Raw genomic sequence first — 18,984 nt, 5'->3', positions numbered from 1 at the left:
GCGGCCGGGGACCGGCGGCGCGGGGCCGGCGGGGCAGCGACGGCGCGTGGTCGGCCGGGGAGCGGCAGCGCGGGGGCGGCAGGGAGCAGCGGCGCGGGTGGGCAGGAGAGCGGCGGCGCGGGCGGGCAGGGAACGAAGACAGAAAGAAAGAGAAGAAGGGCGACCGGGACCGTTTTAAACTTTTAGTTTTCGGCGGCCAGGGCTAGCCGCCGAAAATAACTGCTTATTTTCGGCGGCCAGGGCTAGCCGCCGAAAATAACTGCTTATTTTCGGCGGCTGTGTCAGAAGCCGTCGAAAGTAACGTTATTTTCGGTGGCTGTGTCAGGCCGCCGAAAATAAGCAGTTATTTTCGGCGGCCAACCCCTGGCCGCCGAAAATAACAGTGGCCGCCGAAAATGGTGCACAGTGCTGTTGTGATCAATACCTAGCATCATATTTGTCAATTTGTCAATGTGGTTAACTTGAAGTTCATTTGCTATGCAATACCCCATACTAAGAAACAAGAACAAAGACAAAGCAAAACTGCAGTAATGATGCATAAAGGAAACAAGATAAAAATGGAAGAGAACATTTTGAACTATGGTTCAACTTCAACAAAACAAACTAAGCAACTTACATTGCCATGTCATGCTCTAGTCGACCTGCGTTGTTGGAAAAAAACTGATTTGATCATACTAAGTTTTGGCGATGGGGTTGGCTTTCCTTTTAAGTGTGAACCAAGGCGCTGATAGATGGACTTTTTATACTTTTGGTAAGTCACACTTCTAGTGATGCATACAACTAATGGTATTATGGATAGAAACGACATAGCTGTTCAATGTTCCATGCATTGGAGAATACTTGCCCATCGATCGTATGTAGTTTGTATGTGCCTAATCGAAGTACCGCCATGATGATGTAGTGTCCTTCTCATGCCGGTGATAGCTTGTGGTGATCCAGGTTGCTTTGGACAAGGCACAGTACCATATCTCCAATGTTGAAGGCCCGTCCCCGCACCTGATAGACGTGGTATCAACGTAGAGCATGTTGGTATTTTGTTGACCATAAGAGGGCCACTACAGTAAACGAAGGAATTTCCGACGGCTGAAGCCGTCGGACATAAGCTTCCGACCGTCGGAGGTAGGTTATGTCCGACGGCATTAACCTATCTTCGACGGTTTTAAGCCGTCGAGGATAAGGCGTCGGAAATAGCGTTATGTCCGACGGCCGCCGTCGGACATAAGCTAGGTCCGACGGCCCCATCGGACCGTCGGAGGTAAGGTGTGGCAACCGTTTTACCCGTCGCCTGGGGCCCACTGCTGTTATGTCCGACGGTTTGAAGCCGTCGGACATAACATATACCTTACGTCCGACGGTTTAAAGCCGTCGGACATAACATATACCTTATGTCCGACGACTTACGATAAGCCGTCGGACATAACATATTTCAGAAATTGCACAAAATTCTGAAATTTAAAAAATCTGACATTTGCAAATACAAAACAGATTTCATACACATATACACATTCACAATCACAAATATACTCACATAAGTATACACATTCACAAATATAATCACATAAGTATTCACATTCACAAATTTAACATAACGACATAGTTCCAAATGGTTGCAACAAGTGTTTACATCAACATAGTTGTCCAAAATCCAAAATGAACATTATTCGACGGATAGTCTTTCACATGAAAGGTTGCAACAAGTGTTTTACATCATTATCACTCATATCCATCGCCACCTCCTCCGGCTGGACTATGCGTGTTGAAAAGATTGTTCACCCACGAATGTGTTGTGTCGTCTTGACCAGACCCATCTCCAGGTGTGGCAACTGAAGCGGGTGGTGTCTGAAATCCCTATAACACAAGCACATGAAATAGTAACCACTCAGTTGTTTATTTAAACACATAAGACATCTATGAACATGTCACACACGCATATGTGTACATACCATAGGGAATTGTGACAGAGGTGGAGGCGGAGGTGGAGGCGCCAACATTAGCATTGGCAGTGCAAAGTCCGGAGGCGGCATCCCATATGTCGGCATCGGGACGCCCGCTTGTTGGGCTAGTTGTTACAAATTATATACAAGTCATTGTTGAGAAAATAAGATACACATAATGTGTTTTGCAAAATAAGCTACAAAATGTTACTTCAACTTACCGAGAGAAGAGCTTGATTTTGGGCCTGCAGGCTTGCATAATACTCATCCCTCTTCTTCTGATACTCGGCTTGTTGTCTCTGGTATTCAGATTGTTGCCTCTGGTACTCCAATTGTTCCCTCAAGACTGATTGATGGTACTGTGCCTGTTGACGCAACACTGCAAGCTCTATCTCATGGGCAGATGTTTGTGAACAGGACGACTGTGAAGACGACGATGTTGATTGTCGTCCACGGCGTCTCAGCTCTCTGGAATCAATCATAGAATCAAAAATACCCAACCTACAAGAGTGAACCATGCACTTAGTATAGTAACTAATGGCTGAGTTGAATCACAAGCATATGATGACAATTTTGAAAACCAAATCAAATAATCTCACCATCCATGGGCTTGTCCTCCTGCACTAGCATATGCTGCCTGAGGGTCGATTGGCTGGTTCCTCCAATCGTACTCCTCCCCATGGCGTTGAACCATCTCCTGCCCATACGAAGCCTAGAGGCAAACAATATCAAATATAAGTGCATAACCCCTATGCCCTTGCAAACAATATCAAACACATAATAGAGTATCAAAAACTCACTAGACGGTCGGTGGCCGTCTGAGTGCATAACACATCAGGATTCTGAGGATCAGAACCCCTATGCCCTTGCATATACACCTCCACATCCGTGGGCGTACGGCCGGATTTGACTTCCTGTACATAAAAGTTATAATGACACATTTCTATGTGATTCAAAGTTACGACAAACTGTGACTTACCATTCGCTTAACCAAGCGCACATGACCATCACCGCCGTAGTTGTGGAACGACTCAGTCCCACGGTTTCCCATGTTCCTTTCGGAAATGGCACGAAACTCAGGGGAAGCCCACCATCTGCACAATGCCCGATAACCGTCTGATCGGGTGGCCATCCACGGCACCGACACCTACATGAAATTTTTTAAATAAAGCAAGCAAATACATGGCTTCGTGCGATATGAGAGGCAACAACATGTTTACCTCTAGGTATTGCTCCTCCGTCAAGTAAATTGATGACCACTCGGCCTTGGTATTTGGCATTGGTCGATCATCAGCATTTGCTTTGTACCATGCCTTTATAGCCTGAATTCGTGCATAGTACATTGCATCTGCAACGACATCGTTCGCGTTATACTCAAACACGTAACGAGCGTTCATATCATATGATCCATCATCCGGTAACTTGTACCGTTTCTGCAAAAAAAATAGTGTTATCATAAAAGCAAACAATATGGAATAACTAAAATAATATAAACAATTCATACCCAGAATGCATCCCAAACTAGTGCATGTGTGTTGCCAAACGTTCTACAGACACCATAGCGATAATGCTCCCAAGTGGTGGCGGGGACAGACTCGCCAGTAGGCTTTATCAAAACCCGAGATTCGGGTGGAAGCTCTGGAGGTGGTCCAACAAAATGCAGCTTCCTCGTTCTCCTAACTCGAGAAGTTCCAGACCCAGCTGCGGAATCTCCACCAGCCCCAGAATCCCCACCAGCGTCGTCTCCAGCATCATCTCCCACATTATCTCCACCATCATCTTCAACATCATCTCTTGCATGATCCTCTACCACTGGTTCCTCAATTTCAGCATCCTATGAAACAAATAACTTACATCATACAATATTAAGTAACTCAAATAATGTAATTTAACAACTAACTTACATCTTGTGGAGGCAAATGTTCTGCCAGCGCTCTCCGTCTGCTCATGGTAGAACCTGTGCCCTGAAAAACTGAATCCTCACCCCTCGAGCTGCTCCTCGAGCTACTCCTCGTCCCAAGCAAACTACGAGCAAAAGACTTCATTTTCTTTGACATCCTATTTTAACAAAAACAAGTTAGTACATAAATCGACAATAAAATAATAAAATATGCAATAAAATCATAAAATATGCAATAAAATCATGATCCATACTCGTCAATCGTAATCGTAATCAAAATCAGGATCTAGTTGCTTTCGTCGATTTAATGAACGCCAAGTAGCTTTCTTCTTTCTCGTCACTCGTGTTGGGGACTTGTTCTCAAATGCTATGAATCAAGAACAAGGCAACATAAAATGTTAAATATCAAAGCCCTTCATCCTTCGGATCATTATTTCCCTTCGGATATAATGAATCTAGGACGAAGGTCATGAAGGACATACCTTCACGATCATGATAAAAGATGGAGAATATTCATACAAAGTACAGAAAGTAACATAATTTTTGTAAACATTATTATTAATCTATTTCCATTTATATTACTTGTGTAAACAATAGTAAATTACAAATGTACCTTCAGCTTGAAGGAATGAGAATACAATTGTGACACAAAAGTGAATGCCCAGTCAGCGTGTCCAGTACGAGAATACTGTTCACCTATTTATAGGCACGGGTCGCAGCCCATGCAAAATTACATTAATGCCCTTTACATTTATCAATAACTCTATAGTAATTTTTCGAGGTCTAATTTGTCTTTTCATCTTTAAGTCGGTTTCCCTTTCCCGCCGTTATGCCGAAGCTCTTCTGCACATAGCTTCGTGATCGTCTTATCCTTCGTCGTGATCGCCGTCCCAGTCAAGCTTCGTCTTAACCATGCTCTTGTATACTCGCAATCTGACTTCGAAGATACCTGTTCACATATTTCTCTTGGAAAACATAGTCAAATTACGTTTTTGAGGACCTTCGGAAGCCGAAGGCCCCCAACAGTAGCCCCTCGCAATATTAATTTGCTGTAAAGATAAATTTATATTGCGATATGGACGAAGGCTATGGGCCGAAGGTCCGAAAAAACACCTTCCTTTTGCTAGAATAGCAACAGTCATTGACAAGCGGGACCCTCCAGTTTTCGACATACTGGGTGTATAAATAAGGGCTCACCACAAGTTATTTGGCACGCTCTCTTGCCATCTGTTTTACCTGCTCAAATAGCTTTCTGCCCACAAATATTTGACTGCCTCCCTAGTTTTAAGCTTCGGAGCCGAGAGGCAGGATTTCCGAAGGGATGTCTCAGGAAAAGAAAGTTGCTGCCGGAGTGAAGCTGAGCCTTTCCGAGGAGAAAAATCTGGGCTTCATTGAATCAATAGCAAAAACAAATACAGAGAAAATTACTAGGGAGATTTTGGAAGGCTTATCTGAAGATACTGGTGAAAGTGATAGTTATGATGCAGACAGCGGGGGTGAGGATTCCGAAGATCGACCATGGCGACCAAGCCATTCAGTCTTCGAAAAATCAACTATTGGGCAAAGTCACCTTGAAAACATGAGGGGAAGATATTTTCGAGATATGTCCATCGTGAGGGCAGATGACGGAGAGAGGACTGTGCCGACTCCCGAAGATAATGAAGTCGTGATCTTCCGAAGCTTTTTTAAAGCTGGGCTACGATTCCCTATAAGCAGGTTTGTGGTAGAAGTTCTGAAAATATATCAGGTTTACCTTCATCAACTTACCCCTGAAGCAATAATAAGAATGGGAGTCTTCGTCTGGGCCGTGAAGAGCCAGGGCCTAGAGCCAAGTGCGAAAAGCTTTTGCAATATACATGAGTTATTATATGAGACAAAGCCCTGGGGTAAAGAGCAATATCATAACAACTTTGGTTGTTACAGCTTCGGTGCTCGCTCTGGATCAAGCTGTCCCGTGCCAACCTTTCGGAAGAGATGGCCCGGGGAATGGATGAAGGAATGGTTCTATGTAAAAAATGATTTGAAGGTTCGAGAAGATATTAAGGATATCATCATGTGCCCTATCTGGTAGCGCTTCGGACTCCGGAAACCGAAGGTAGAAATGGATGAAGTAGCCGAAGAATGCCAACGGGCCTTCGCGCATAGTCTGCTCTTTTATTGGGACAAGGGATTTAATACAAGAACACATTGCCTTCAGAGTGTGGCCACTTGCAGATAACTGGGAAATGCCGAAAGAAACTGTTAAAGAAACTGACGAAGGTGGGCTAGTCAGGCTGAAGTATGCATTCAAGTATGGAGACAAGTTCGTTGAACCAGATGATGATTGGTTAAAGAGCATTGAGACTGTAAGTGATGAATTGCTTGGGGTATATTCGAAGGCCGAAGACACTGCATTGTTAGCGGCCTTCGGAGGCCGAAAAAAGAAAAGACTCAACCGAGTATTTGATGCAATTGGTTTTGTCTACCCCGACTACCGCTATCCAGCGCGGGGGCAAAAAAGAAAAGGCACAACTTCTGCGAAAGAAACTGCTTCAGCCGCTCCTAGCGAGCTAGCGCCGAAGAGAAAAAGGGGGTAAAGGTTCTCACACACCGGCCACGCTATATTGAACCAGCCACGGTGCCTGAGTTCGCCGGTGAGACCTCTTCGGCCACCGAAGCTAAAGAACCAACCCTGCTGCCAGAAATCAAAGAGTTGGCCGAAGTGCCAGTAACAGAAAAGATGGAAGAACCAAAGACTGAAGAAGCAAAAACATCAACTGAGGGAGTAAAAATATCAGAAATTTGAAGTCCTTCAGGAGAAATTGAAGTAGCAAAAATTAAAAAGGAGCCAATAGTGACCCCGAAAAGAAAAAGAATGGTTAATGTGTTAGATGTTTTGGAGACAATTAAATCTTCAAGCATAACTCCAAAGAAGACTGCTGAAACTTCTGAAGCGTCTGCTGAAGCATCTGTTGCTGAAGCTTCGAAGCAACAGACTGGAACTGAAGCCGGGCCTTCAGAGCCAACCAAGGTAAAACCTTTGGAAACAGAAGAAACGAAAATTGCAAAGGCAACCGAAAAAATGAAAATGTCAGAGCCAATTTTGGTTGAGGAAATTGATACTGCTGCCCCCGAAGCACCTTCCAAAATATACGATTATATTGTGCGACACGCTTCGGGGAAAAAATTATCCGAAGAAGAAGTTTTTGAAGCTAATCACTATGCCAAAGAATTGAAATATTCGAAGGGGGCACTAGTGTTCAATGGGACAAACGAAGATGACTTCCTATACTGCCTCCCAGACAACAAAGAATTATCCGTCTGTCGGGAGATGGCTAGAAGTATGGGGTTTCCGAAGCTTGAAGCTGGACTCCATGCTATGATGAAGGACGATCTTGCAGATAGTCTTGCATATAATAGCCTGAAGGTATGAGAACTGCGTATTTGGAATTTTTATAATTTGCAAATCATTCTTTTATTCTTATACCAACTCTTTTACATATAGGGTTTAATACTAAGCAACGCGTTGAGAGCGCAAAAGAATGCCGAAGACGAGAGCTATGATATTGCTTTCAACAACCTACGATCAGAGGTTATTAAGCTGAGAAACGAAGCTCTGGAAAAGGATAAAATTCTGCTTACATTGGTGGACAAGATAAAAGATGACGAAGCTGTCTCAAAGGCCCAGGCTGAAGCCCAAAAACGCGAAATTAAAGATCTTCAGAAACAGCTAGCTAGAGCTAAAGAAGAACGTATACTTGAAGAGACAAAACGAGAGCTTAGTGATCAATGGGCCAATCATTTAGAAATAAATGTTAAAGAGCTTCGTGCATCCCAGAGAAGATGCTATGTTAAATCCATAGAGTGTGTTAAGAAGATAAAATCCAGCTTCGCCAACGTTGGCGCATTCTCTAGTGAAGAGAATTTCTCAAGGGGCAATCCTGAAGGTCTGATTGAATGGATCAGTCACGAAGCTGAGGCCTTCGAGGAAATCCTGAATAGCCGCGGAGACATATGTGCTTTTTCGGGTGCTAGAGGAATTGCTACTGTTTTGGAGAGGAAAGGTTGCGAGCATGTAAAATCTTTAGTGCAGTCCAAAGCTACTTTGTCCTTGGAAGACATTAAAGACCCCTCAGCCGAAGCAAGCATGGTCGGCGAAAAAATTTTCACCGATATTTGGGACAACGACGGACGAGAAATGGCTCAAGAAATTATTCAAAAGAGCGAAAAAGGCATCCACGATGCTAGAAAAATAGCAGAGGCTGCTAAGAAAAGTACAGAGCCCGAAGGGCAAATAGGTACTAATTAGTGATAATTGGCTCTTCGCTGTAATCTTTTGATTTTGAACTTGTTCACGGCTTGTAATATTATATCCGTACCTTTTCTTTTCTCAGAACCTGCTGAGCTAGCTCCAAGCCCTCAGACAAAGGGGGATGACGAAATTAGACAAATGGCAGAAGCAATCATGGATAGAGTTGTTGATCAACTTTTAAATGAAGCTGCAGAAGTAGTCTTAAAAGAAGATTAAATGCTACTGTAAAAACATTTAGTTTGTAATGTTTGTCAAAAATCGTGTAACATTGTGTAACATATTAGCTGTTTATAATTCCATTTTTGACGATGCATGAAACATCATACACATACCATTTTTGAGCCTTCGGCGAAAAAACACCTTCCCTTCTTTTCATGCTTCGTAAAAATCAATAATCAATCCTTGTAAAATCAATAACCAATAGATCATTTCATTTCAGTAATTGACGAAGGTATAACTCTTCAGCGGCTATTTCTTGTGCCTTGTCAGTAATTCTTTAAAACAATCTTCGGCCATCAATATCAAAACCCTCCCTTCTTGCATTGTTGATGCACTATGATGTATGATGTTATGCTATGCGAATGATGTAATGTTGTGCAAAATGATATTTGCCGAAGATTGATGAAATCAGCGTTTATTTTTCGCTGTAAGCCTCCCTTAGGAGCTTCTTCGCCTTTTACTTCAGCGGAATCAGCGTTTATTTTTCGCTGTAAGCCTCCCTTAGGAGCTTCTTCGCCTTTTACTTTCAGCGGAATCAGCGTTTATTTTTCGCTGTAAGCCTCCCTTAGGAGCTTCTTCGCCTTTTACTTTCAGCGGAATCAGCGCTTATTTTTCGCTGTAGGCTCAAAAAACTTACACTGCGCTCCCTTAGGAACGGCTTTTTGTTGCTTCGAATAAATTGTACTTTGTTCCTTAGAACAAGTTTTTGATAACTTTGAAAATCCTCCTTGCCAACATAAATTCTCATGCTTCAGCAGCTTAGGCCTATGGAGAAGATATATTTTTATTACAGAAAAAAGCGAAACTATTACAAAAAATTGAAAGGCGATAAAAGACATTAAAACTACCCTTAATTGTTCCTTATTAAAAAGAAAGTAATAGTGAATATGAAAATGCGAAAGAGCTGCTGCTGAGGTAGGATATTTGTCAGTAAATGTGCTTCGACTCTGGCACAGTGCTATTGACTGTGCGAGCTTCGGACTCCTCTCTGAAGTCCCGCTGAAGGTTAATGTGTTGACTCCCTTCTGGCTGCTGACCTCTTTGTGTTGGTGGTGGCGGTGGAGGCTGCTGCCAAGATGCTTGGGGTTGGCTTGCCGAAGCAACAGAAGCTGCAGGGTGGTTGCCTACATATTCTGGAATATAAGGCGAATGATCGAAGCAGTATGCATGACCTGCTTCGGCTGACTTTGTTGCGCTGCTGCTTCTGCTATCTCCTTCTTCTTCTGGATGGTAACGTGGCACATCCTGGTGGTATGACCCTTATCTTCACCACAGAATAGGCAGTAAATTTTTCTTGGCTGATCTCCAAACCTTCCCCCGAAGCCCCTGGCGCCTCTGCCCCTTGGCGCTGACGGTCGAAAAGAACTTTGCTGCTGCCCCGAAGCTTGTGAAGAGTATTGTGGCCTTTGCTGCTGGCTCCCTAGATCATCACTTTGAGTAGAGTTATGAATTGACCTAACGTGCCTCGGGTGAAATCTTCCTCCGAAGCCCCTGGTCATTTCAGAGAACCTGAATGCTTCCTCCCTTCTTTGGCGGAAGTCATTGTCAGCTCGAATATACTCGTCCATCTTCTGGAGCAGCTTCTCCAAAGTTTGTGGTGGCTTCCTGGCAAAGTATTGCGCTGAAGGTCCCGGCTGAAGCCCCTTAATCATGGCCTCAATGACAATTTCATTGGGCACTCTTGGCGCCTGTGCCCTCAGACGCAGAAACCTTCGGACATACGCCTGAAGGTATTCTTCGTGGTCCTGGGTACACTGGAATAGAGCCTGAGCTGTGACTGGCTTTGTCTGAAATCCTTGGAAGCTGGTTATCAACATATCCATCAGCTTTTGCCATGAGGTGATTGTCCCTGGCCGAAGAGAAGAGTACCAAGTCTGAGCGACACTCTTGACGGCCATGACAAAAGACTTTGCCATGACTGTCGTATTGCCACCATACGAAGATATGGTTGCCTCATAGCTCATCAAGAATTGCTTCGGGTCTGAATGACCGTCATACATGGGGACCTGAGGTGGCTTGTAAGACTGGGGCCATGGTGTAGCCTGTAATTCTGTTGACAAAGGAGAAGCATCATCAAAAGCAAAATTTCCATGATAGAAATCTTCATACCAGTCTTCCTCATTGTAGAAACCCTCCTGATGGAGCTCTCTGCGCTGAGGCCTTCGGCTCTGGTCATCTTGAACAAGATGACGAACCTCTTCCGACGCTTCATCTATCTGCCTCTGAAGGTCAGCTAGACGAGCCATGTTCTCCTTCTTCTGTTGAACCTGTTGCTGAAGCATTTCCAGGTTTTGGATTTCCTGGTCCAAGTCGTCCTCCGGAGGCGTTGGACTAGTAGCCTTCCTCTTTTGACTTCGGGCCTCCCTAAGAGAAAGGACGTCCTGATTGGGATCCAGCGGCTGTAGAGTACCAGCCCCTGTCGCTGAAGCTTTTTTCGGCGGCATGACGAAGGTGATGCTTGCCGAAGGTGTTCAAGGCTCAAAAAATGGAAGTGAGTTCACCGGAGGTGGGTGCCAATGTTGGGGACTTGTTCTCAAATGCTATGAATCAAGAACAAGACAACATAAAATGTTAAATATCAAAGCCCTTCGTCCTTCGGATCATTATTTCCCTTCGGATATAATGAATCTAGGACGAAGGTCATGAAGGACATACCTCCACGATCATGATAAAAGATGGAGAATATTCATACAAAGTACAGAAAGTAACATAATTTGTGTAAACATTATTATTAATCTATTTCCATTTATATTACTTGTGTAAACAATAGTAAATTACAAATGTACCTTCGGCTTGAAGGAATGAGAATACAGTCATGACACAAAAGTGAATGCCCAGTCAGCGTGTCCAGTACGGGAATACTGTTCACCTATTTATAGGCACGGGTCGCAGCCCATGCAAAATTACATTAATGCCCTTTACATTTATCAATAACTCTATAGTAATTCTTCGAGGTCTAATTTGGTTTTTCATCTTTAAGTCGGTTTCCCTTTCCCGCCGTTATGCCGAAGCTCTTCTGCACATAGCTTCGTGATCGTCTTATCCTTCGTCGTGATCGCCTTCCCAGTCAAGCTTCGTCTTAACCATGCTCTTGTATACTCGCAATCTGACTTCGAAGATACCTGTTCACATATTTCTCTTGGAAAACATAGTCAAATTACGTTTTTGAGGACCTTCGGAAGCCGAAGGCCCCCAACAACTTGTTTTCTTTTTGGAGGAACCTCTACATCATTTTGATCGCCTAATAAAGATTCTTCCAACATTTTAGTTTGTACATTAAACGTGCTTGTAAGTTCTTCGTCTTGGAAAATCTCAGCACCCCCACTTCCTGCTCGATTTGACTTTCAACATAACCAGCATCACCAGGAGCATATAGTCATTCACGAGGATTAACTTTGTACACTACCCTCCAATCAACCAAACCGTTTTTCTTAGATGGATATGTCATATAATACACCTGCTCGCATTGGTGGGCAAGGATTATAGTGTCGTGGCATTTTAATCTATCGTTGTGTTTGACTTCCACCATGCCATATTGATTTTCTCGCGTAGTATTTGGAGAAAACCAATCACAATCGAAGAACACCACTTTGAGTTGTTTATCTCCAAAAAACTTGTACTCGATTATATCATTAATGACTCCATAATAATTAGTCACCTTCCCTTCATCATCGACAGCTCTAGTTACAACTCCGGAGTTTGTTGTGGCTGCTAGAGGATGATCATCTTCGAACCTTGTGGAACGAAATCTAAAACCATTGACATCATACCGACCATAACGTCTGCCAGTTACTGCTCCTAGGGATAATTGTCGAAGGTCCGGGTGTATATTGTCATTTTTATCTACATAATCTCGAAACCAACACAAGAAATTAAGTCCCCCATCTTTTCCCTCTCGACGAATCTGGTCACGTTCACAGCCAGAGATGCAATTTTGAGAATCAAATTCCCTGTTAGTACAAGGAAACAAACCTTTTAGTATCACAACAAAAATTCTAGCGGCAATGACTAAAATAAAGTTTACACTTACAGGAGAAACTGACTCATCTCTTCCATGTTGTTATACATGAAGAGTAAAGCAGTCTTCCATTCGTCGTTGGTGAAACAGTATGTTGTGTTGGGTCCTACAGTTTTGCCCCTCCATTGAAAAATTTCAATATCACTAATAGGGGGCTCGTCGACATGATACCGCAACGTATGTGCATTGATATTGTGTTCCTCTGCAAAGTACAGGTCCGTGAACGATGCTATCTCTTTGTATTTGAATTCTTCAGCGATGCACCCTTCAACTCGTCTCTTATTACCAACCATTGCACATAGCTTCTTTAGTGTCCTTTCGATGTGATACATCCATCTATATTGCACAGGACCTCCTACCTTAGCTTCATATGGTAGGTGAACAAGTAGATGTTGCATCGGATTGAAGAAACCTGGTGGAAATATTTTTTTCAAGTTTGCATACCAAAATCGGTATTTGTTGCTCAAGCTTCTCCATCATCTCTTTCTTTATTTCTTTGGCACAAAGATGTCTATAAAAGTAGCTTAGCTCCGCTAATGCTTTCCAGACATCATTTTTTACAAAACCACGAAACATAACAGGAAGGAGTCTTTCCATTATTATGTGGTAGTCATGACTCTTCAACCCAGAAAATTTGCCCGTCTTCAAATTCACAGACCTTCTAAAGCCCGTGGCGTAACCATCTGGGAACTTTAAGTTTTTCAACCATTTCATCAATTGTTTCTTCCTTTTAGGTTTAATACTGAAAGGAGCACGTGACTTCTTCTGATTCTCTCCTATCTCCATAGTTGGTCTTCTACAGATTAAGGCCAAGTCTTTCCTTGCCTTAGGGTTGTCTTTTGTTTTGTTAGTGATATTCATGCAAGTGTTGATAATGCTTTCACCCATATTTCGTTCCTGGTGCATGACATCAATGTTATGCATTAGAATCAAGGCTTTCATATAAGGGAGATCCCATAGACCACATTTGTGAGTCCAATTATGCTCGGTTCCATAACCTTCAAAACGATTTCCATGTTCGTTTAGTTTCAAATCATTAAGTCTCGCGAGAATCTCTGGACCACTTAGATGCTTGGGTGGTCCCCTCATCACAATCGTGTCCTTTTTAAAAGCGTTCCTATCGAACCTGAACGGGTGATCCTCTGGCAAAAAACATCTATGACAATCGAAGTAACATATCTTTCCACCAAACTTTAGTCGAAAGCATAAAGTGTCTTCAACGCATATCGGACATGTCAAAATCCCATGACAACTCCATCCAGCAAAGATACCATAAGCCATAAAATCATGAATAGACCATAAAAACGCGACTCTCAGGTTGAACTTCTGTTTCTTGTAACAATCGTACGCCTCGACTCCTTCCCACAAAATTTTCAATTCTTCAATCAGGGGTCTCATCATCACATCGATCTTTGTTCCAGGATGATCTGAACCAGGTATTATAAGACACAAGAAAATAAATTCATATTTCATGCAAAGAGCTGGTGGAAGGTTGTATGGAACAGCAAAGACGGGCCAACATGAGTAGGACGTTGCAGTTAGATTGAATGGCGAGAAACCATCTGTTGCCAAATCGAAGCGGACATTCCGCACTTCATCAGCAAAGCAGGAATCAAAAGCATCTAGTGCCTTCCATGCATCTGTATCAGCTGGGTGCACCATGACATTTGGATTCTCACGTACCCGTTCTTTGTGCCACCTCATGTGTCTGGCTGTATTCTTGGAGATGAACAAACGTTTCAACCGAGGTATGAGAGTCATGTAACGAAGCTGCTTACGTGCAATCTTCGTAGTCATGGTCAAACCATCGTCATTTTCAACCTCAACGAATCTACGCTCACCACATACAGTACACTTCTTCTCACCCGCAGTCTCCTTCCAGAAAAGCATACAATTATTTTCACAGACATCGATTTTTTCGTAGTCCATACCGAGGCCAGATAACAACTTTTTAGACTGATACATGTCCTTTGGCATCTTGTGATTCTCCGGAAGTACATCACTGATCAAGTTCAAAAGCTCCTTGTAACAGTTGTTTGAGAATGCAAACTTAGACTTAGTAGCCATAAGTCGAGTCACAAATACAAGGACGGTCACTTTTGTGTGCTCATGCAACGGCTCTTCGGCAGCTTTAAGGAGCTCGAAGAACTTCTGAACCTCAGGTGTAGCTGGATCCTCAAACTCGGTGGGTTGATCGGGGTTCTCCGAATCGATGGTTAGAAGCTCATGGCGTACATCGTCAAGCATCTCTTCCATCCTATCGTAGTCCTCCTCTTCATGTGACTGAACTTCCGATACAATACGAGGAGGTGGGTCCTCACCGTGGTGCACCCACACCTCATAGCCTGGCATATAACCGTTCTTGCAAATATGTATCGACATAGTCCTCCTGTCAAGGAAATTAATGTTTTGAAACTTGCTACAAAGGCACCTAACATCGGTTCCAGTCTCTGACCGAGCAAAAGCATGGTCGAGAAAAGCATCAGTCTTGGCAACCCACTCACTTGATAGAGCACCTCTTTTCTTCCAACCTTCATACATCCATCGACGATTCTCCTCCATACTAGATACGAGACGTTAACTTAATTAGATAAGTAATGCACGGACCATCTGTTTTTACGAAGAAATCACGCCCCTACATCTGTAGGAAAGGATAGGTCCTAAACCCACCCAGGAGTGACCGACGAGCCCGTGTTTATGACAAGACATGTGGTCGTGCGAAATTTCGGCAGCATAACCCCGCTGTTCTCCAATCACACGCCTAAAAATGGTGCAATTGGAGAACAGAGGGGTTATGCTGCCGAAACTAAGCAGGAGCACATGCTTTTGTCATAAACACGGACTCTGTCGGTCACCCCGAGGATGTCCAATAAAGGGACAATTCCGGCCCAACATACCTCACATGCGTCGCTTGTAAGGTGTGTTGGGCCGAAACGGGTGACGCCTAGGTTTCGTTTGTTCACACTACGATACACTATGATTAACTAGAATCATCGTGCATTATTAAATAATTAAACTAATAAACCACAATACAATATTACATACGAAATAACATTGTTATGGATGACAAATCATATAAAATGACCTTATTTCCGAGGGCATAATAATTACCCTCGGAAATTAAAAATTTAAATTATCTAAAGCACAACTAAATAAACTAAAACAAGCTAATTTAATTACGTAATCAAATTTTGGCCTTCGGACATAACAAACTAAACAATCAAATACATTCATACATACAATTCTAATCAAATACATTAATACACACAATTCTAATAAACAATGTTAAGGATACTCACTTAGCGGTAGTTGTGGCTATGCCGTTGGCGAGGAGCAGCAGCGCGGGAGACACCGGACAGCGGGCGTGGGGAGCCGGACGGCGGCGGGCGCACGGGGCCGGCGGCCGGCGCACAGGGCGGCGGCGGCCGGCGAACGGGGCAGCACCGGTGTGTGCGACGTGGCGACCGGCGGCGGCCGTCGACGGCGGGCGGGGCGGCGACGGGGCTGTGGGCGGCGGCGGGGTAGTGGGCGGCAGGGCAGTGGGCGACGGGGCGGCGACGGCGCGGCTGATTGCAGACGGCGGCGGCGGCGACGGGCAGAGAGAATGGAGCGCGCGTGAAAATGAAACGGCGCGCGGGGTCGGATCCGCGTTAAAACGCCTTATGTCCGACGGTTATGGACTCGGCCGTCGGACGTAAGCTTATGTCCGACGACTGGCAGCGTAGCCGTCGGACATAACACACTATTTCCGAGAGCCAGAGGTGGCCGTCGGAAATAATCTTATGTCCGACGGCCTCGTAGGCAGCCGTCGGAGATAAGCTGACCGTCGGATGTTTGTTATTTTACTGTAGTGGGCGACGTCTTTTGGTTCATCGAGCTGATCCATGGAGTCTTTGAGGGATGACTTGGCTCCCTGTTTGTCTTAGTCCTTAGCCCTTGGGGCTCCATAATTATTACACCCAGATTTAAAGGATAAAGTCGGGTGCGTCTCATATGTGCGCCAAGGAAGAACATCACATATAATAATAAAGTGTATAGAGGTAAATGTCATAAATATCATAAATGTAATTATTACATAGCGGAAGTCTTACAGAAATAAATGATAATAATAAAGCGAACTAATTATTATTTCCCTAGCGCCACAAAGCTCACTGGGAGACGCTACCTAGATCAACTCGTAAGCTTCATTGTAGGACGACTTCTCTTCAACCACCTGCTCTTCACCTGTGGGGGGGGTTATATATCGCAAGAGTGAGCTCACAAAAGAGCACAGCTCAACAAGTTTTGGGGAATAATGTGCATGAACTCACCAAAGGTGGGAGCTCATGTGAAGTGTAAGGCTGATCAATAAATAAAGGTTAAAGCTGAGCATTGCTTTTATAAGTTGGTCAAAATTTTATTAGCAGTTACTAAATGTAAGTAAATACCAAACCATAGTAATAGTAAATCAAATTAATAATAAATCCCAATGCGATGCAAATGACAAATTGAATTTAATTCCATAAATTAATCAAGTGAGTGTCCGAGCCCCTCATGACCGTGAGCACGACTAGTATACTAGTTTTACACTCTGCAGAGGTTGCACATCTTTACCCACAAGTCGTGTTACCCATTTGCCACAGGGTTGATCAAACCCCATACACCTCTACCAAGGAAGCGAGGCAGGGTACCACTACGAGGCCTTTACAAAGTTCCACTAGCTTCATAAAACCCGCTACAATTTCTAGGAAGCTCTAATGCAGGGATCCCTCGCCTGACTGCCATCGCAGCAAAATCAACCCAAGGACCTCCCTACACTGACCACTCCCCTACTATTCTTGCCCCTATCGGGTAAGGTAGTCCTCCACTAGCTTTCCTAGTTAGTCAGCCAAGGGCGTCCCATACCACCCTTGTGGTAGCACTGTTTTTCCAGGTTGTTCTCCATGTTCCAATTAACATAATGATCTTATCATGAACAGTAAATAATAAGCTGATAATAAAAATGTGATCATGAATAATTTATATCTCCATACCCAAAACCACATAAAAGCAATAGCAGGTACTACCCAAAAATCCAGTGGTAAAACAAGGTATAAAGATAGCCAAACTAGGGTAACCTATTGGGTCCCATCAAAATCAACATATGCAGATCATTATGATTAATAAGAACATGACTCGGTAAAAAGAGGTGATCAAGGGCACAACTTGCCTTCAACGAGCTCCTGCTCAGCAGTCTCCACCTGCTGAACCCCTCGATCCTCAGTAGCTTGCTCGTCTACTCGCAGCAATACAAACAAACATGGTATAGAAAAAATTAACATCACACCAAACAACAGAACATAATGCATGATAATATTCTATACGTCGTAACGAGATCATAGGAACAAGAATCACTAATTTCGGAGTTACAGTTCTTTAGTTATGAATTTATGAAGTTATTTAGTACTTAGAATAGAGTATGTCAAATGAATAATTCTAATTCAAGTTTCATGACTAAACAGAGGTTCTAGGTGATAGACAATATTAAAACAAAATTAATGCCACTGGAATGAATTCATTCGGAGTTAAAAATGAATTTCACAAGTTTCTGAAATTATTTTTGTATTAAAAAACAATTTCTATATTGTTTTTCTCAATTTCCCTGTCTGCTGGACTACGCACATAAAAACAGAAAGTTCGGGGGCATTCCTGCAAAACTCCCTAAACTCAGTGCGGTGGACTGCGAGTTTATTAGTTGGTTCCCTAGGGTGTCTTTAGCAAAAGAGTCGCGGCCGAAGGGGTATTGTTTATTCTCAGCTGCCCGATCCACTTTGGATGACTCGGATTAGTTCAAGACTATCTGAATCAGTATGCTATGGTAGCCCTTCGGTCCACGATCGACGACATAGATTTAAAATGTCGCACACCACCCCAGATGTGCCTGAACGAGATCCAACGACGCGGATCCATCCGGGCGAGGGGGGGGTATGCCAGATCTAATTTATGCCATTCAACCCTCGATCAATGTAACACCCTGTCCAATCCCTGGACCGACGGTACATACTCCTGGCAGCTCTCTAGGATCATATATCATTCCCACAGACCAACACGAGTCTTTTGTGCGTACTTTGTCCTCACTCATGCGCACCCGAGAAAACTTCCCGGTCGGTCACCCATCCCAAATTGCTTAACTTGGAGGTTCTTTCGAGATAGACTTCCAAAAAAGAAGATGCACCTTATTGGTATGGATACTCTATTAATTCTATTAAGCCTAGGGCCAGGATATCACCATCTCAGGGGCTAGGATATCACAATCCACCCTCAAGAAGACCGACGTCCTCGTCGGTCAACCCCAATCTAGGAACCTCCCCTCTTAGCCACGTCTGTGTGTCTAGTTTTGTCATATGTCATGCCATGTGACCACTTCGGACCCACATGCGCCATGCGCCATATACCCGAACCCCCTAGCCCACACACGCCCGTGAAACCTCAAGGGTCGGCTCTGATACCACTTGTAACACCTTGTCCAATCCCTGGACCGGCGGTACATACTCCTGGAAGCTCTCTAGGATCATATATCGTTCCCATAGACCAACACGAGTCTTTTGTGCGCACTTTGTCCTCACTCATGCGCACCCGAGAAAACATCCTGGTCGGTCACCCA

This window comes from Zea mays, chromosome 3, assembly GCF_902167145.1.
Source record: "Zea mays cultivar B73 chromosome 3, Zm-B73-REFERENCE-NAM-5.0, whole genome shotgun sequence".
NCBI lineage: Eukaryota > Viridiplantae > Streptophyta > Magnoliopsida > Poales > Poaceae > Zea > Zea mays.
The sequence above is the reverse complement of the archived record's forward strand: the minus strand, read 5'-3'. Positions refer to the sequence as shown.